This window comes from Acanthaster planci, linkage group LG06 (genome assembly GCF_054643075.1).
Source record: "Acanthaster planci isolate LZ-2023a linkage group LG06, COTS_SCS, whole genome shotgun sequence".
NCBI lineage: Eukaryota > Metazoa > Echinodermata > Asteroidea > Valvatida > Acanthasteridae > Acanthaster > Acanthaster planci.
Window position 1 is genome coordinate 5,834,812 of NC_141782.1, and position 17,462 is coordinate 5,852,273.

General features: G+C 37.5%; 1 protein-coding gene across 8 annotated transcripts in view; it reads right to left on the bottom strand.

The window, feature by feature from the left end:
* LOC110987750 (uncharacterized) overlaps positions 1–17,462 on the bottom strand; it is a 523,067-nt gene that overhangs the window by 196,509 nt on the left and 309,096 nt on the right. The gene's annotated exons all lie outside the window — the stretch shown is intronic.

Below are 17,462 nucleotides of genomic sequence, written 5' to 3' on the forward strand. Positions count from 1 at the left end.
TGGTAAAATGATTTGATCATGTTCATATAGGTTTCAGTTTGGAACCCAATCAAACATGCACTTCACGAGACATAACACTTGGGAGAGTGCAGCTTTAATGTCACGTGACATGATTATCTGATGACGTCATCACCACATAAGGTCAATTTCGTCTACAACACTTCCCTTTCAAAACACCTGCCAAGTTTCCCTCCGATCGGACATGCACTTTAGGGGTCGAAATTAACAGTGGTTCACTGGCCCGAGGCCAGTAAACGTCAGTGGACCAGCTGATCTGATAAAACTGGTGGTCCGGTGGGCCAGTTGAAATCTGATGTCTTTTCTGTCTCCACAAATATCTTTCAATAACTTTTCCTCACGTTATAATGCTTGTTTTAAGAAAAAAAACAAACATTATTTTCACAAGTTTCCATTCACGTTTCACTACCGCAGTGGTGAAAACACGTGTGCAAAGCTCAATGCATTAAACGAAGCTGCTCTGGTTCCCGCCCCACCGCACCCATGCAAAAAAATGCATGATGGAAATGTAGGAACCTGAACCAGTCTGTATTGTACAAGTCCACTTTACACTGACCGTACACATCACGAATGCAACACTAAGGCTGCAGGTTGAAAAGACATCGATGTAAGAGGTTTTCTGCAAGTTAATTCACAGAACTTGGTCTCTTATTTATGTATGTATTTTCTGCATTCATGAGTTTAATTTGAGGTTGTTCTGCTCATGGCTCTGGCTCAAGGTTTATCACCCGCTGGTCCGGATGCATCACACACACTTACCACACGATACATGGACATTGTTGGCCAGTTTGCTGTCGCGATCGCCTGAGTAGCACTGTGTAAATTGTCTATAATTTTCTTGTGAATTCTCGAATGTAAAAATGTTTACATAAATTAAGACAGGTATTAATAACTTTTTGAGATAATTTTGGAAGCTGCTGTCCCCATTGATGCCATTCAATCAGCACAAAAAAATGCCCCCAAACAAAACAATTTCTGACCTACTGACACTATTTTTTTTGATTTAGGCATAGCACAACTGTTTCTGGGCCTAATAAAAGACTTCGTGTATTGCAGTAGGCCTAAGTTAAATAACCATAATTATCATGGATTCCGAGAAATCATGGGCAGGTATTGATCCTGTTTGAGCAAGCAAATTTATGGCATGGCCTGCCCCATTGGGCAAAAAAAAACACAACAATTTGTCGCAGCCTGCGCCGTAACAAGGATTGCTCAAGCGGCTGCGTGTGCGGTTATGGTATGGGACCAACAAACTTTCAGCAGGACCAGTGAAAATTTTGAAGTACTGCTCCTGCTGAAAAAAAAGGATTAATTTCGACCCCTGCACTTCAGGAGATATAGTACTTGAAAGGATGCACCTTTAATGTCACATGATTTGTCACTTAATGACGTCATCACCACATGAAGTGAACATTCATTTAAATCAATTCCTTTTCAAGATATCTGCAAGGTTTGCACCCAATTGGACATATACTTCAGGACATTCAGCGTTTTAAATAGATGACCTGATACGTCATCATCACATGAGGTCAATATACGTCTAAATCTCTTCCCCTCCAAGATATCTGCAATGTTTGAACCCAATTGTGCATATATACTTCAGGAGATATAGCATATTAAATTGTGCCCCTTGAATGTCACGTGAGTTCTCACCTGCTGACATCATCATCACATCAGGACAATATTCATGTCAATCACCTCCGTTTTTATATATCTGCAGGGTTTGAACGCAATTGGACATATACTTCAGGAGATTCAGCATTTTAAATAGTGCCCCTTTTAATGTCACTTGACGTATTGTTTGATGACGTCATCACTAAATGAGCTCAATATTTGCCCAAAGCACTTTCTTTCCAAGATATAAGCAAGGTTTCAACCCAGCACTAACACCGACAGACTAATACCGTTGAAAAAAACTTATTACCTATTACCACTTTTAAACAATACCCACATGAGATGAATTGAAGGCCCAATTTATTCTGTGGCACTTGGTGCAAAAAGAATGTTGTGGGAAGCCACAGTTGATTTTATATGGATTTTTTTAATTTAACAGAATATTTCAATGTTTGAAATTTAATAATAAATCACTTGATAACGTTGTTGTATCACCTTTTGCTCCAAGGTCTTTCCTTGGTGTAACTTTGATGTCAATCGAAGATAGCTTAGTAACCAAAATGATGCCTCAAAACGTGTACAAAGCCAATGGGCTGAAATACTCAGCATTTTGCCAGGTCCTGAATATGCCCTACACACTGTGTGCTGCCTGCCACACGTTACAGGCAGATAATGCGCGTCCACGCAGAGCAGCCAATGCACTGTATGCAAATGGGATTTTCAAGTTAACAAATATTGTAAGGGGGTTTTCATCTTTGGCATTTCATCTGTGTGAAGAAGTCCACCACTTATGCACTTCAATGTTTTAGCTATCATATAATGAAAAATTCACACTTAAATCTTTTACGGTTGATCTTTTACCAAATTTTGAAAAATAACAGAACTTTTTATCACAACTTCCGATTTGATGATGTCATCAGCCCCAAGTTTCACACATGTCTTGACTGGGGGAAGATGATCACACACGTCAATTTTCAGGCAATTCCGACAAACTTCGTCACAGACATCTACTCAAAATTCATTTTTCAGAAATTTTAACCTGTCGCTAGAGGGCGTTTGATAATTACATGACGTCGCCAGTACATGATTTGAGCCTGAGGAATCTATACCCCACCGACTAACACCGTTGAAAGCAAGTTGCCACCTTTAAACAATAAGCCCACTTCCAGTTTCAACTGGAAGGAAGGGTCACATGATTTGACCACATGAGATAAAATGAAGACCCATTTTTACCTTGGCATTTGCCACAATCAGTATGTTGCAGGAAGCCACGGTTGATTTTATATGGATTTTAAAATAATTAATGTAACATTTAAATATTCAAAAAAAAAAATCATTTGATGATGTCATTGTGACGTAATTATTTGAGTATTATGTTTGCTTTTAGGTTTTTCCTTGGTGTAACTTTGATAACATTTGAATCTTGCTGAACAATCAAAATGTTGCCTTGAAAACATGTTCAAAGTCAATGGGCTGAAATAAATATGGAAAAATCAATAATAAATTGCGTGATGACGTCATCATGACGTCATTGTTCTAGGACCATCTGTGCATAAGGGTCCTTCATTGGTACAAGTTTGATGAAGATCCAAAGTTGCAAAAGCACTAAAGTCGTGAACAGAAAAACCGTGCACAAAACAAATGGCCTTTTGAGCAGAAGAAGGAAACGGAAGAAATTAAAAAAAAAAAAAAAGAATGTTTTTTTTCGCAAAATGGCAAAAAGCCAAAAATGCTAAAGCAAGAAAAATGTACCTCTGAACCTGTTCAGTCACTAACCATACCATATGTATAAACTCATTTTTCAAATTCTTGCAAAGTTTTTCGTTGACCTCATTGCCTTTGATTGCTGTAGAGGCAAATTTGCCTTCTGGCTTCATTATTAGTAGCAGAGGTTAACCACTACCAGCCGGGGACTCCGGGATCGGAGCCGTATGGTTTATATGTGTGGCCGGGGTCTCCGAACTCGGACAAAGGAAACAGGGCCCTGTAACAAAAGATCGTACTCCGAACAAAAGACCAGGCTGCTGGGCATGACCGGCATTTTTCGCTCTCAAAAGTGGTGATAATCCAGCGTTATTTAGAAACCGTATACCAGGGTTTGGGGTATTTAGAGCAAGCGGATTACCACCGGGGACAAAAGCTCTCCACCACCGCAGCGATGAGCCACACAGCACCGCTGCATGCTAATCTGGCCCCTATTGAAAATAGGTCAGCAGTGCACTGAGCCAGGTTCGTGAACAAAAGACAGCTGTATAACACCGCACAATCTAGGCTCTGTTTACAAGGCTGCAGGCCTGGCTGAAATATTCGGGCGTCAATAAAGGTCAGCTGTCAACTTAGAGTAGTGCCTGAAGATTACTCCGTGCGGCTATAAACGACTGTTAAATGGAATGATGAATTGTTCAAGGATTTTGAAAACGGAAAAAATGATAGTCATGCCGGCCCAGCATCCTCAACGTTGAAAAATGCCCCGGTCCGAAGTGGTTAAAATGGCCTATACTGCTCTCTGTTGGTCGTGATGAAAAAAAAGTGTGGTGTCGTCACATGTAGTGATCTTTCTACGCAGAAAATCTGTATCAACTTCATGTTTTTAAACCAGTATTGTCATCAACATCATCTACATGCTCCTCATCAACATTTGCAGCACCATTACCAGCTGCATTCTATTCACTGGAAAGTACACGTACACTTAAAATATAGAAATTCATATGATGGCATGTCATCACATTCCCACTTCCAGTTTTTATTAATGAAAAAGTAACAAAACTCCCTTAGCATGGTAAGCATTTTCTCAAAATGGTAATTCACCAATATAACATGCTATCCACCTTAAACTTGACTTAGGTCTCGATCCCCGAAAACACAGTTTGTCACTGGTCAGACTGATGCTACCGCAACTGCAGACAGGTGTTATCGAGTCATGCAACTAGACCAGCTTTATTATATGATTATAAGCCGACAACAATCAACTTAGTATCCATAGTCTGCTTTCATTGTCCAACATCAATCTTGTCAGGATCTATCACCTTAAGTCAAAGATCAAGCTGCCCGCAAAATTTGCTTGTTTCCCCGCACCCGGACAGTGTGTTGGGAAGGGCTGATGGCTTTGCACTGTGATTGGCTACATTGTGCACGACTTGTGACTATGAGGTTATCACTTCCTGAGAGCAAAATGTTATTTAAATTTTTGGGTCGGCCGATGGCAATGCTTTGACATGGGCAAAGTGTTGGCTAGATGATAAAAAACAGCCTTGGTACAATCACAGTATAATTTGGTATAATTTATCTTCTCACTAAGTATCACTGATCACGTCTTTTGGTAATATATTTCAAATAATAATCGGTTACCTTGATCAATTTGGTTAACAAATAGTATATAAGTATAGTATATTTTCAGCAATGAGAAACAAGAAAAAATATCAAACTGATAACCACTGTTTGTGTAACGCATTGAGCGCACTTGTGTGCCTGGTAGATATTTACCCACAATGCTCTAAGTGAGATTAGCTGTGACCTCTTGTGACATATTTCCTTCACTAAAATCTGTGCAAGGCCATCAGCCTGACGAACGAATCAACAAAAAAGTTGTGGCAGTGTGGAAATAGAGGGTGATGTTTCAGCTCTAACAGAGAAAAAAAAAAGACTGACGCACATGTTTGAAAGCAACGCGCATGTTGACCCGAGACGAAAAACTTTTGGTGGGGGGCCTTTTCCACTGTGAGCTGAAGTCACCAAACCTGGTGCACACACACAGGCTGCATATTTCAACAGATATTGGTTGCATGTGCTATGCAACACATCCTATGCCAAATGCACTTTTACATGTGTGCACACACAACAAGTTCAATCAAAATCCTAGCTTTAAAGATGAACTCCACCTGTTTTAAGTGTTGAAAATAAACTCTTATTGCATTTAGTGTTTAATAAATCATATATTCAGTACCACATCATGCCTGTATTGCGTCTTTTTTTTTTTTAAATTTTGCCGAAACTTTTGAACGTTGTCTTTGAGTTTTATGAAAAATTTCCACAATCTAACTGCCGGTGGCACTGTTGAGAAACTAAATTTGTATGATGCAATACCGGAGAAAACATTGAAAATGGTATCCATGGCCCGACTGGTTGCGCTACGAAAGTACATATACATGAAAATGGAGCTACATTTGCATGCACCACATGCAGGGATCGATCTGTGAGCAGGTTCTACAGTGCCGCATAATCTCTTTTCAGTCAAGAGTTTGTGCTCCTTTCTTCATGACTTACAATAATGCCCAAATCGTGTGTATTGGTGGGTGTACTGTAAATTCTGCGAAAGACCCGGGATTGAAATTCTTAGAGTTTCCGAAGAATGAGAGCACTCTTCATGTTCATGCTGTCGTCCGCAGCTATGCGTGCTATGGATGCATATAGTGCGGGCGCTGTGGAATTTCCTCTCCACGCAGGTACATCCAAGAAATCAATATTCATTAGACGACATGTCCATTTTTACAACTGCTGACTGGACTCCAAGGAAAAATAGGTACAAAAACTGTGTTTTATTAACACAAAAATGTGTGTTGCAAGGGAAATATTGATATGTGCCAGTTTTATTAGACTTGGTTCTTCTGAAAAGGATTCAATATGAGAAAAATCAACATCGTTGGAGTTGGTCTTTAATTGTAAAAGCACACCCCCTCTGATTTCCATTCAAGGTAAACTGGCAGTTGACAAACTGGTGAACCACCTGATATAAACCATTTGTTTTACACACCTCACAACACATTCAACTGCCATTAAAGTATCAGGAACAAAAGAAAGGCAGAATGTCTGTTCATGTGCAGTGTACATGTTACAGTTCCACTGACAAAGGTTTTCACGGTCAATTTTGGCAAAAGAGCAGCCAATATTATTTGTTGTGCTTTCGAATTAGAGCCATTTTTTCCACTAAAGTTTTTAGTGTTTCAAATTTTGAATTAAAGTATTCAATTTCATTTTAAGTCATTTGGATTTTTTAGCAGTGTGTTCCATTTAGGATAGCGCCGTTCTTTTTTACGATGCACAATACAGGCGATTCACAAAATGCGCAAAATCTGTTCATCCAATGTGCATTTAGAAAGGGTAGACAGATTTTGCACATTGCATTTGGCCAACGCGTTGCAAATTCTTGGAGGTGCAGTTTCTGTGAATCACCTGTATTCTCACTCAATTGAGCAACGCTAGTTCGACTGGACATTTTTGGGGATTTCTTTATTTCAATTTCATAAAGAGGCATTAACTTTGCAAATTTAAAATTCAAATAAGAGCAATATAAAGAATTGTTGATAACAAAACAAAACACACCTAAAAGTAACAATTGACTGAAATCGACAACTTTTGTCAGTCAAATCTGTAGATTTTGGACCTATTAGTCATTGTTTTCTTTGTATCCATTTTTGGGGGTCTTTATATCATAAATCAAAGAACTCCTATTTTGTTTCCGTGATTGCATTTATGAAACATTCTGTTTCCCATGCTGTTATGGGTTTCTTTATGCTCTCTATTTATCCTGGATTCTTATTTTTATCTATGTTGTTTCCATCTTCCTTGAGCTTCAATCTGTCATTTCTAGAAATAACGTATATCTAAAACTGTAGTGAAAGGTTTTCTTTGGAGAACATCAGCAAAGTGTCTCTTGTGCCCATAAGAGAATGGTATTTATACAATTAACTTTGTAAAGAAAAAACTTGAAGAGTGTTTTTTAAATTGCAAACATTATACTACCCAACAAGGAAAACAAATGACCAGACACATAACTAGAAAAAGCACTTGCGCAAAACTGAATGCTTTTTGGTTGTGTTGTTAATTTGGGTGAACACTTTTTTAAATTGAATGATGCAACAGTACTTTTGCCTTGTCTTAAAATGAAATCATATGACCGTTTCACAGCTGCATTCAATTTCGCCCAAACAGAACGGTATGGAGGTTAAATTGGCTGCTCACTTGCCAAAATTGACAGTGAAAACCTATGGTATGCCAGCATATTTGACTTGTGCAGAGATCCTTGTGTGCACCCTTGGTAAACAGCAAAAATAGCTAATGACACATGATGAGAAATGGAGATAGAGTTCACTTCCAGATCACGAATATGTAAAAGGTATGGTAATATAACCTCTGCTTCCTAGGTAGTTCATGTACTTACATGTATCATGGATGCATTTGAAGCTGGTAAACGTATCATGAGGTAGGTCTCAAGTTAGAGAAATAGTTTTAACACAGTAGTGTATATAGGTTGTGCTGCATGGCAGCCATTTTATGAAAGAGCTTTTGTTCCACAAGGATACACAAGTAAAACTTTTGTGCTATCTTTCTGCAACAAAAGCAGCTACCAGAAAGATGGCTGCCATGCACAATCTCTATAGGGTTGGCTCCCGGTGACAACCTCAAGTCCGACTGGCCAGGTTTTTGCAAGCCAATCATCAGTTACTATGACTACATGCACCATCATGAGCTATTTCGGCATTTAGGCGAAACAGCTCTTGTTTTTGTTAAAGTTTTTTGTCTTCCGTTTTAGGCTTTTTTTGCAACTTTGCAAAAACGGCATTACTTCTGTTCTTTTTTTTGTGCTTGTTGTTCTTTTTCTGCTCAAAAGCCCATTTGTCTTGTGCACGATTATTCTACACACACCTTTTGTGCTTTTCCAACATTGGATCTTCATAAAACATGTACCAATAAAGGACCCTTATGCACGTAAAAGACGTCACGGTGATGCCATCATGTGATTTACTATTGATTTTTTAATATTTATTTCAGCCCCTTGACTTTGGACACATTTTCAAGACGAAATTTGAGTTCAAATGTCATCAAAGTTAGACCAAGGAAAGACCTTGATGCAAAGATAATATTAAAATAATGACGTCATCAAGTTATTTATTATTAAATTTTGAATTTTTAAAACAATAACAATGTTTTGTATTGTATTTTGTATTAGGCATGTCTGATTGGGTTGAAAACTTACAGATTGGAAGGAAGGTTTAGAAACGGAGATTGAACTCATGTGATGACATTGTCATCAGCCAACGAGTCACGTGACATTAAAGATGCACCATTAAAACTCTATATCTCCTGAAATATAAGTCCGATTGGGTTCAAGCCTTGCATATATCTTGAAAGGGAAGTGTTATACGTGAAATTGATGTCATGTGATGATGTCATCAGACGATCATGTCTTGTGACATTTAAGGTGTACTCTTCCAAGCGCTGCATCTCTTGAAATGCACAAGGACTTCATCATGTGACTAGTCACGTGGCATTCAAGGTACATTCTTCACAGCCCTATTTTTTTTCTTTTTTAGCTGTTTCAGCATTTTGGGGAAACAGCTCGTTTTCGTTATTTTTTTTTTAGCTGCTTCGGCGAAACAGCTTTTGCTAATTTTTTTTATCTTTTGGGGGGCTTTTTTGCAATTTTGCAAAAATGCCATTACTTCTATGGGGGGGGGGCTTTTCCGCAAGTTGTGGAAAAGGCATTCTTTTGAATGTAGACTTGTATTCCCTTTGAATTATTTCCAAGATTCAGAGTATCAAGTAATATATCAGTTTAATTGCGAATCAAGTGACTTGAATTTAAAGGTGCAGTTGTTCTAAATAGGGGCTTCAAGCCCTCTGATTTTGTACATGTTTATAAGGCACCATTTTGCTACTTTAGCAACCTTCAATTGTCATCAAAATTACAGACAACAAAGACCCTGATACAAAAATTACGTCAATTTCATGACATCATTATAACGTCACCTTTTTTTCAAAAGTGATTTTTGAATATTCTATTTTTCCCATAGGTTTTGTACATCTTTTTTTCAACAGTCAGTCTAGGGCAGTATTATCGATATGACTGACTTTATATGCATTTTATATGCATCCAAGATTCAGAGTATCAAGTAATATATCAGTTTAATTGCAAATCAAGTGACTTGAATTTAAAGGTGAAGTTGTTCTAAATAGGGGCTTCAAGCCCTCTGATTTTGTACATGTTTATAAGGCACCATTTTGCTACTTTAGCAACCTTCATTTGTCATCAAAATTACAGACAACAAAGACCCTGATACAAAAATTACGCCAATTTCATGACATCATTATGACGTCACCTTTTTTTCAAAAGTGATTTTTGAATATTCTATTTTTCCCATAGGTTTTGTACATCTTTTTTTCAACAGTCAGTCTAGGGCAGTATTATCGATATGACTGACTTTATATGCATTTTAGGTGCGAAATTCAAAGCCTTGTATCTCCTGAACTACATGTCCAATTCGGCTGAAACCGTCCAGGTATCTAGGAAGGAAAGTATTAGACATTAGTTGACCTCATGTGGCATGAAGCCCTATATCTTCTGACATACATGTCCCAACTGGTTGAAACTTTGCAGATATCTTGTAGAATACAGAAAGACCCTGTAGCAAAGCTCTGCCGCCAAGCATTACGTCATGATGACATCATCTTGGGATTTACTATGTAATTCATAATATTTATTTTGCCCCATTCATTTTGTACGCACATTTCAAGGGGCATTTTAGTTACATGGCAGTGATGTGTTCTCATCAAAGTTACACCATGGGAAGACTTAAAAGCAATGTTTAATCTGTTTCACAGATGTCATGATGACGGCATCTTTTTTTTTATTATTAAATTTTGAATTTTTTTATTTTCCACATTGACTTGGAACAGTTTCAAAAGACCTTTTTGGGGGCAATTCGCAATATTGGATCCAACTCAAAGTTACACTAAAGAAGGACCTTAAGGTCCTCAAATAATGATGTCATGATGACGTCATCAGGTGTCCAACTACAATCAGTTAAAGAAAGTTGAATTTTAATGATTGAAAATCCACATAAAATCAACCGTGACTTCCCCTGATTTAGTGTTTGTGCTTAAGTTGTAGTAAAATTCAAATATTCATTTCATCATGTGTACATAAACTCACATGACCCTTCTTTTTGTCGAAACCAGAAGTGGCTTAACATTCAAAATCGGTGATACATACATGCATGAACTTGCTTTCAAAGGTGTTAATCTCTGGCCAGATAGTACTTTTCAAAACATCTACCATTTTGTGCAATCCCTCTTCTTGCTCTTTACATCAAGTGATAGGGTAAATTAAGGTCCTTCATTTCAGGTTTGTTTGACAAATACGTGTCATAACTATTAAGTCATATAGTGAAGCGATTTCAATATTTTGACTGAAAACAAAAGCGGAAAAGCCAACAGGCAGAAAAGCTCTTGTTGGCTTGTTTGCATTTTGCGAAAAAGGCATTGTTTTTGTTCTGTTTTTTTTGCTGTATCGGCAATCAGCCGAAACGGCTATTGCTTTTGTTCTGTTCTTTTTTTTTTCTTCTCCTTATTCAGTCAATTTCCTTCGGACATAGCCTTTCGTCAGTTAGGAAAATCAGACAGACTTCAAACTTGGCAGATAGTTGAACAATCATCAAGGAGGGTCCTAGAAGAAATTCACAATGATATCTTAATTAGTTATTTATTATTGATTTTGAATAATTAATTTTTCCCATGACTTTGTACAAAGATTGCATGCAGTTTTTGGACTGTCCTATACCTGGCCATGAGGGTGCTATTGCAGAATTACGGTTACACCCACCGGGGGTTTCAATTTTCAACAAACTGTCCTATATTGAACCCCAGGTGGCGCTGTTGCACAACAACGTTAAGACTGTACCTGAGCTTCGATTTTTTGCCATAGGGTTTGTACACACAATTGTTGAGGATAATGCTTGAGCAGTCCTCAACTTTGACCGAGAATTACAACCAGAATGAAAGAGAAATCAGACTAAATTTCCCTTCCATTTGATTGCAAATATACTCAAGAGTCAGATTATCAAATAATATTTCACAATTTTTTCCAGTTTAGACAAAAATCATGTGACATGAAATTCAAGGAGCAGTTTTCCTGCACAAGTGTTTCTAGCCCATTGACTTTGTACATGTTTTAGAGCCACAATTTTGGTCAGTTTGCAATGTTTGATCGTTCCCAAGGTGTTAGCCAACAAAGACCCTGATGCAAGATTTATAAAGAGGGATGACGTCATCACCTTATTTTATATTGATTTTTGAATATTTAATATTTCCCCATAGGTTTTGTACACGTTTTTCTATTTAACACATGTGAACGAGTAGTCCTTTACTTTGGCTCAAGATTAGTATAAGATCGAAATAGAAATCGGGTACTTTACGCTGTGTTATTTGATTTGAAATATGCCTAATAATTGAATAATTAATATTTGCCCTTGGACTTTGTACACGTTTTGTCCTCCATTGACTTTGCGCACAGATTTTAAGGTTTATTATTCCAACTTAACAATATTATATATGCATGGAACTTACACTCAAGGAAGATCGTGAAGCAAACAGGGGTCTCAGAACTAGTGCAATGTTGTTGTGATACATCATGTGACATGTCACATGACATTAAAGGCACAATCTTTAAAGTACTATAACTTTTAAAGTACATGTCCGATTGTGTTGAAACTTTGTATGTAACTTTAAAGCGAAATGTTCTAGAAAAAGTGACCTCATGAGATGATATCACGTGACAAGTGACGTGACACTATAGGTACCATCTTAAAAGTTCTTTATCTCCTGAAGTACACGTCCAATCGTGCTGTAACTTTGCATGTAACTGGAAAACGAAGTATTTTACAGCAATATTGATCTCATGTGATGATGATGACATTACGTGACAGGTCACGTGCCATTAAAAGTTATCCATTGGATGCGTGTTTGATCAGGATGGAATGTGCAACCCTTAAAAGATATTGTGCTTTTTTCATTATAGTTGCATCAAGGATGGACTCAAATGGTTTTTGAGGCATCAGTTTGGTTTCTCGGCTATCTTCGATCATCATCAAAGTTACACTAAAGAACGACCTCGATGATAAGATAATACTAAAATAATTACGTCACAATGACATCATCAAGGGATTTATTATTAAATTTGGAATATCGGAATATAATATTGTGTTAATGTTGTAAAAATCCATATAAAATCAACTGCGGCCTTCCGCAAAATTCTGTTTGCAGCAAGTGGCAGAGTATAATTTGGTCTCCAATTCATCTTGTGTGGGTCAAATCATGTGACCCTTACTTCCGGTTGAAACCAAAAGTGAGCTTATTATTTAAAAGTGGTAATAAGTATCAAGTTGTTTTCAATGGTGTTAGTCTCTTGGACACATTTTTCTTCAAATCATCTACTGATGACGTCACGTAATTTTCAAGCGCCCTCTTGCTACAGGTTGAAAATTCTGAAAAATAAAGTTTGAGCAGATGTCTGTGGCAAAGATTGTTCGCATTGCCTGAAAATTGATGCGGGTGATGATCTTTACCCAGTTAAAACTGGTGTGAAATTTGGGGCTGATGACTTCATCAGACTGAAAGTTACAATAAAGTCATTTCATTCTTCAAACTTTGGTAAAAAAATCAACTGTAACAGATGCCTGAATTGTCCATTAGATGATAGCTAAAACATTGAAGTCAACTGCATGAAGTGCATGACTGGTGTAATTTTTCACACAGATGAATCGCTGATGACAACCCCCCTTACAATAATTGCAAACTCAAAAAATCCTATTCCCGTGCTGTTCATTGGCTCTTGTGTGCGTGGATGCACAATATCTACCCATAACATAGGCAGGGCACAGTGCGTAGGGCATACACTAAGGAAATGGCAAATCTTCAAGCACATGGTGCATAGAACAGATCACACTGTATGGAACTCCAAAAGAGACAAAATGTTTTAATCTGTAACTGTGCTCTTTCCGCGATAAAAATAATGTTTTGTATTGTACATGTCTGATTGGGTTAAAACATTGCATATATCTTGAAAGGGAAGTGATTTAGATGAATATTGACCTCATGTTATGATGACGTCATCATAATATATCATAAAACTATATCTCCTGCAGTATATGTCAACTTGGGTTCAAACTTTTGCAGATATCTTAAAAAGGAAGTACTTCAGGCAAATATTTACCTCATGTGATGATGACGTCATCAGATAATCATGTCATGTCACAATAAAGGGGCACTCTCCCAAGCGCTATGTCTCTTGAAGTGCATGTCTGATTGGGTTCCAAACTGGAACCTTTAAGGACAAGATCAAATCATTCCACCAAAAGGTTTATGCTGTGAAATAATTGGTGAAATTTCAAAAAGCGAAAAAGCCATCTATTCTGTTGGCCAACAGACAGATAAGCTCTAGTTTCTTTTTCTTGTTTTTTTTTTTCAGACTCTGTCCCCATAGGGTTTGTACACGTTTTCTTCCCCTAGTCAATTTTGGTAGGTTTATATATTTGTTCAAACATAGCAGACCTTCAGACAAGGATGGTCCTAGAAGAAATTCGTCATGGCAACATCATCACATGATTTATTATTGAATTTTGAATATTTAATTTCCCCACAGGTTTTGTACACGTTTTTCAATAGTCAGACTTCCACACTGTTCTCGACTTGACTCGATGGATGTTAGGTCAAGATTCTTAGCCCAACAGTTAGAGAGGGTTAGGAAAAATTGCCATGATCATGTCATCACGTGATTTATTATTGAATTTTGAATATTTAATTTTTTGCCATAGGGTTTGTACTCTTGTTTTTCTATACACTATTATCAAACTTAATGAGTGAGCAGTCCTCAATTTCAACCAAGAATCAGTAGCAGAACGGAAGAGAAATCAGACTAAATTTTCCCTTTTGTTCCATTACAAATATACCCAAGAGTCAAAATATTAAGCAATATTTCATAAAAATCTTTCAGTTTAAACGTAAATCACATGACATAAACTTTGCAATTTGTCTGCATGTGTTTTTGCATATGCATATATGATTTTGTACATTTTTTCAAGCCACCAGTATTGTAACTTCGCGATGTCTGATCGTGACATTGTCAAATTTACAGCCGAAAAAGACCCTGATACAAAAATTATTCTATTATATAATGTCATGATGACATCATTGTCTGATTTCTTATTGATTTTTCAATAATTAATTCAGCCCATTGACTTAAATATCATCTTCTAATTTTTTTTATTAATCTTTTTAAAATTTTAGTTTTCCCTATAAAAGTAAACAACTTGAAATCCAAAACAGCTCTGTGGTTGTTGCTGTAACAACCACTACCTTCTAGTTTTTAATTGAAATCTTCTTCCTATTCAATGTACTTCAAACAAAACAAGCAAAACAAATAACTGTTATAATGAGTACATGTCCCTCGCAGCTGTGTATGTGTGTGTGTGTGTACGTGGGGGATGCTGTCTGGGTGTAGTGGATCCAACCCACACTACAAGTTTGCTCATCTCACCCATGGAGTATTATTGCATACACAGAATAACTGAGTAAATGGCTGATTGATTTGCGTAAATGAGAGGAAAAACAAGACTCTGACTGATTGGCACCCAGCATGAGAACACAAAATCATGAAAAGGTCTGAAAAAAAAATTTATATCATACCAAAAGTCTTGTCCTACCTTTTAAGGGCAAAATAACATTACTTCAGAGGTGAATTATTTTTTATAAAAAAGTGTTGCACATGCCTGCTTAAAATGACTTGTTTTCAAATCATGGCATGCAATTCACTCGACTTTTCAAATAATATTTGTGTATGCGTGTCCACCTTTTTTCTCTCTGCCTCGCCTTTTTCAAGAAACAGGGGTTGCACAGCGACCCAGATCTAGTGTACTAAAGGCGATAATGCTTCTTTCAGACTTACATAGACACTGAAAAACATAACATTTTCCACTCAATGTCACATAATGTTTTCACATTCATTTTTTCAAAAGCAAGTTCTTGATTTGGTGTCATAAATCAAACCCTCATTTGTACAAAATATGCTTTTAATTTACAGCAGTTTCTGTTCCAGCATTTGTTCAATTATCTTTGATGGAATTTTGGCTAATACCATACGTAATTATGTTTACGAAAAAAAATGTTTGAACCATCTATGGAAATGTCCCAGCTGTCATAAATCATGTGGGTTGACTGTCACTAGCCCCTGGCTGCAAGAGTGAAAATACCACCTGTATGAAGATCACTGGACAATGGCTAACATGTCCAGTTTAGCCTCCTGGGATTGGGATGAAAAAGACCTGACAATGGTCCTGCTTGATACAGTAGATTCCTGTTACAGTGCTCTCTGATATAACGCTCTTACCAATATAATGCTCAATTCTTATTTCCCCAACTGCACGCCCATTCACTGTGTACATTTTAATGTAGTTATAGTGCTTCCGTTTACAATGCTTTTTGGGATATAACGCTCACGATTTTCGGCCCTAGAACCATATAAGGCATGTAAAATGATTGCGGTTACAGCGCTCTTTACCTTGGAAAATCATATTGTTTGGAAATCAACCCATGAAACTGCATCGCAGGCTGCCACGATTGGCCAGTCACTCCTGGACACCAGTAGTTTAGGGATCATAAAGAGTGCAGACACGCACAGAGCCATGGGCTGGCTGTCCATGCAGTGTGATCGTACAGCACGTGCTCACCATGGTGAGCCGTGGCCGCATGGCTTTGCTGTGGCGACATTGTAGTGATTATTTTTGCACTTTTTATTTATTCTCATGGTGTAGTTTGGGATTCAATAATCAACATTGAGATACTACAAGTAGGTTTTAGTTACCTTAAGGTTTCTTTCTACCGATAAATAAAACCAGCTGTTTAATTGTACATGTATCTTCGTGTAGCAAATCTTGTTTTTTCAACGATCGTGCTCGGCGCGACATGTCGGATCTGTTTTAACGTGAGTTTTCTTATGACATAGCACTTTCTTTGGTCACATGGTCAGTAAGAAAAGTCAGCGATTGGACTGTCCATGAATGGGTAAGCAGTAGTAGTCAGGATGTTGCGGGGGGGTGTAGATACAGTGCGTGTGCCGCGATGTAGCATTCATGAGGACCTATGGCGGTTTTATGAAGACAATTTTGTTTTGTTTTTTTTAATCAGTGCTACGAAAATGTCGAGATAAACGGATACAAGGCATATACTCCAAAAATTACAGTAGATACATCTGCCAATACATGTGCATGTAAACGAAATTCACGACATACGTGTAAATACACATATCTATATGTGTGGGCCTACATAGAGGTACATGTGCGTTGCACATGTTGCACATGCATTCAGTCAGTTATAGCACTGTGCGGTTATCACGCTCAATTCTGTTAGGTCCCCTTGAGAGCACTATAACAGGAAACTACTGTATTGTGAATCACTTGAGGGAGGTCAGAGAATGTGTATGTAAACAGGCTGTTTCCATGGAATGACAGGGCACTGAGAGGTGAATGTTGTGTGGCAGCACAAATATAAGATTAGCTATGTCAGATACAGGCAGAGAAACCAGTTTTATGTGAAACTTTAAATGAATAATTCAGGTAACTAAAAAGCCATCTGTTCATGCAAAGATTGTTGGAAATATGTGTGGTTCCCAGGGCTGGAGCTCAATTTACCACGTTTTTGTACACAAAAAATGATTCAGAATAAAAAAAAAAATGTGCACTTGCCCAATTTGGTCACTAGCAGCGTGCTAAATTTATAGAAACAAAACAGAAAATAAAATAATCTATCAACCAGGTACTTCATTTGAAAAAGGGTGATTTTCAATCTATGGTGTGGAAATAAACATCAACCACTTATTATTCTCCCACATATTTTGTCACATTTACACTGAACTGGAAGATGATAAATTTGTTCTGGTGAGTGCATAATGAACCAGGGCACACCTTAACACAAGGGCTAAGAATCTCATGCAGTTTCGACACACAAGAAGTGGAGGAATTGTCTGTATTCGGGATGAATTGATACATGGAAGTAGGTATCTA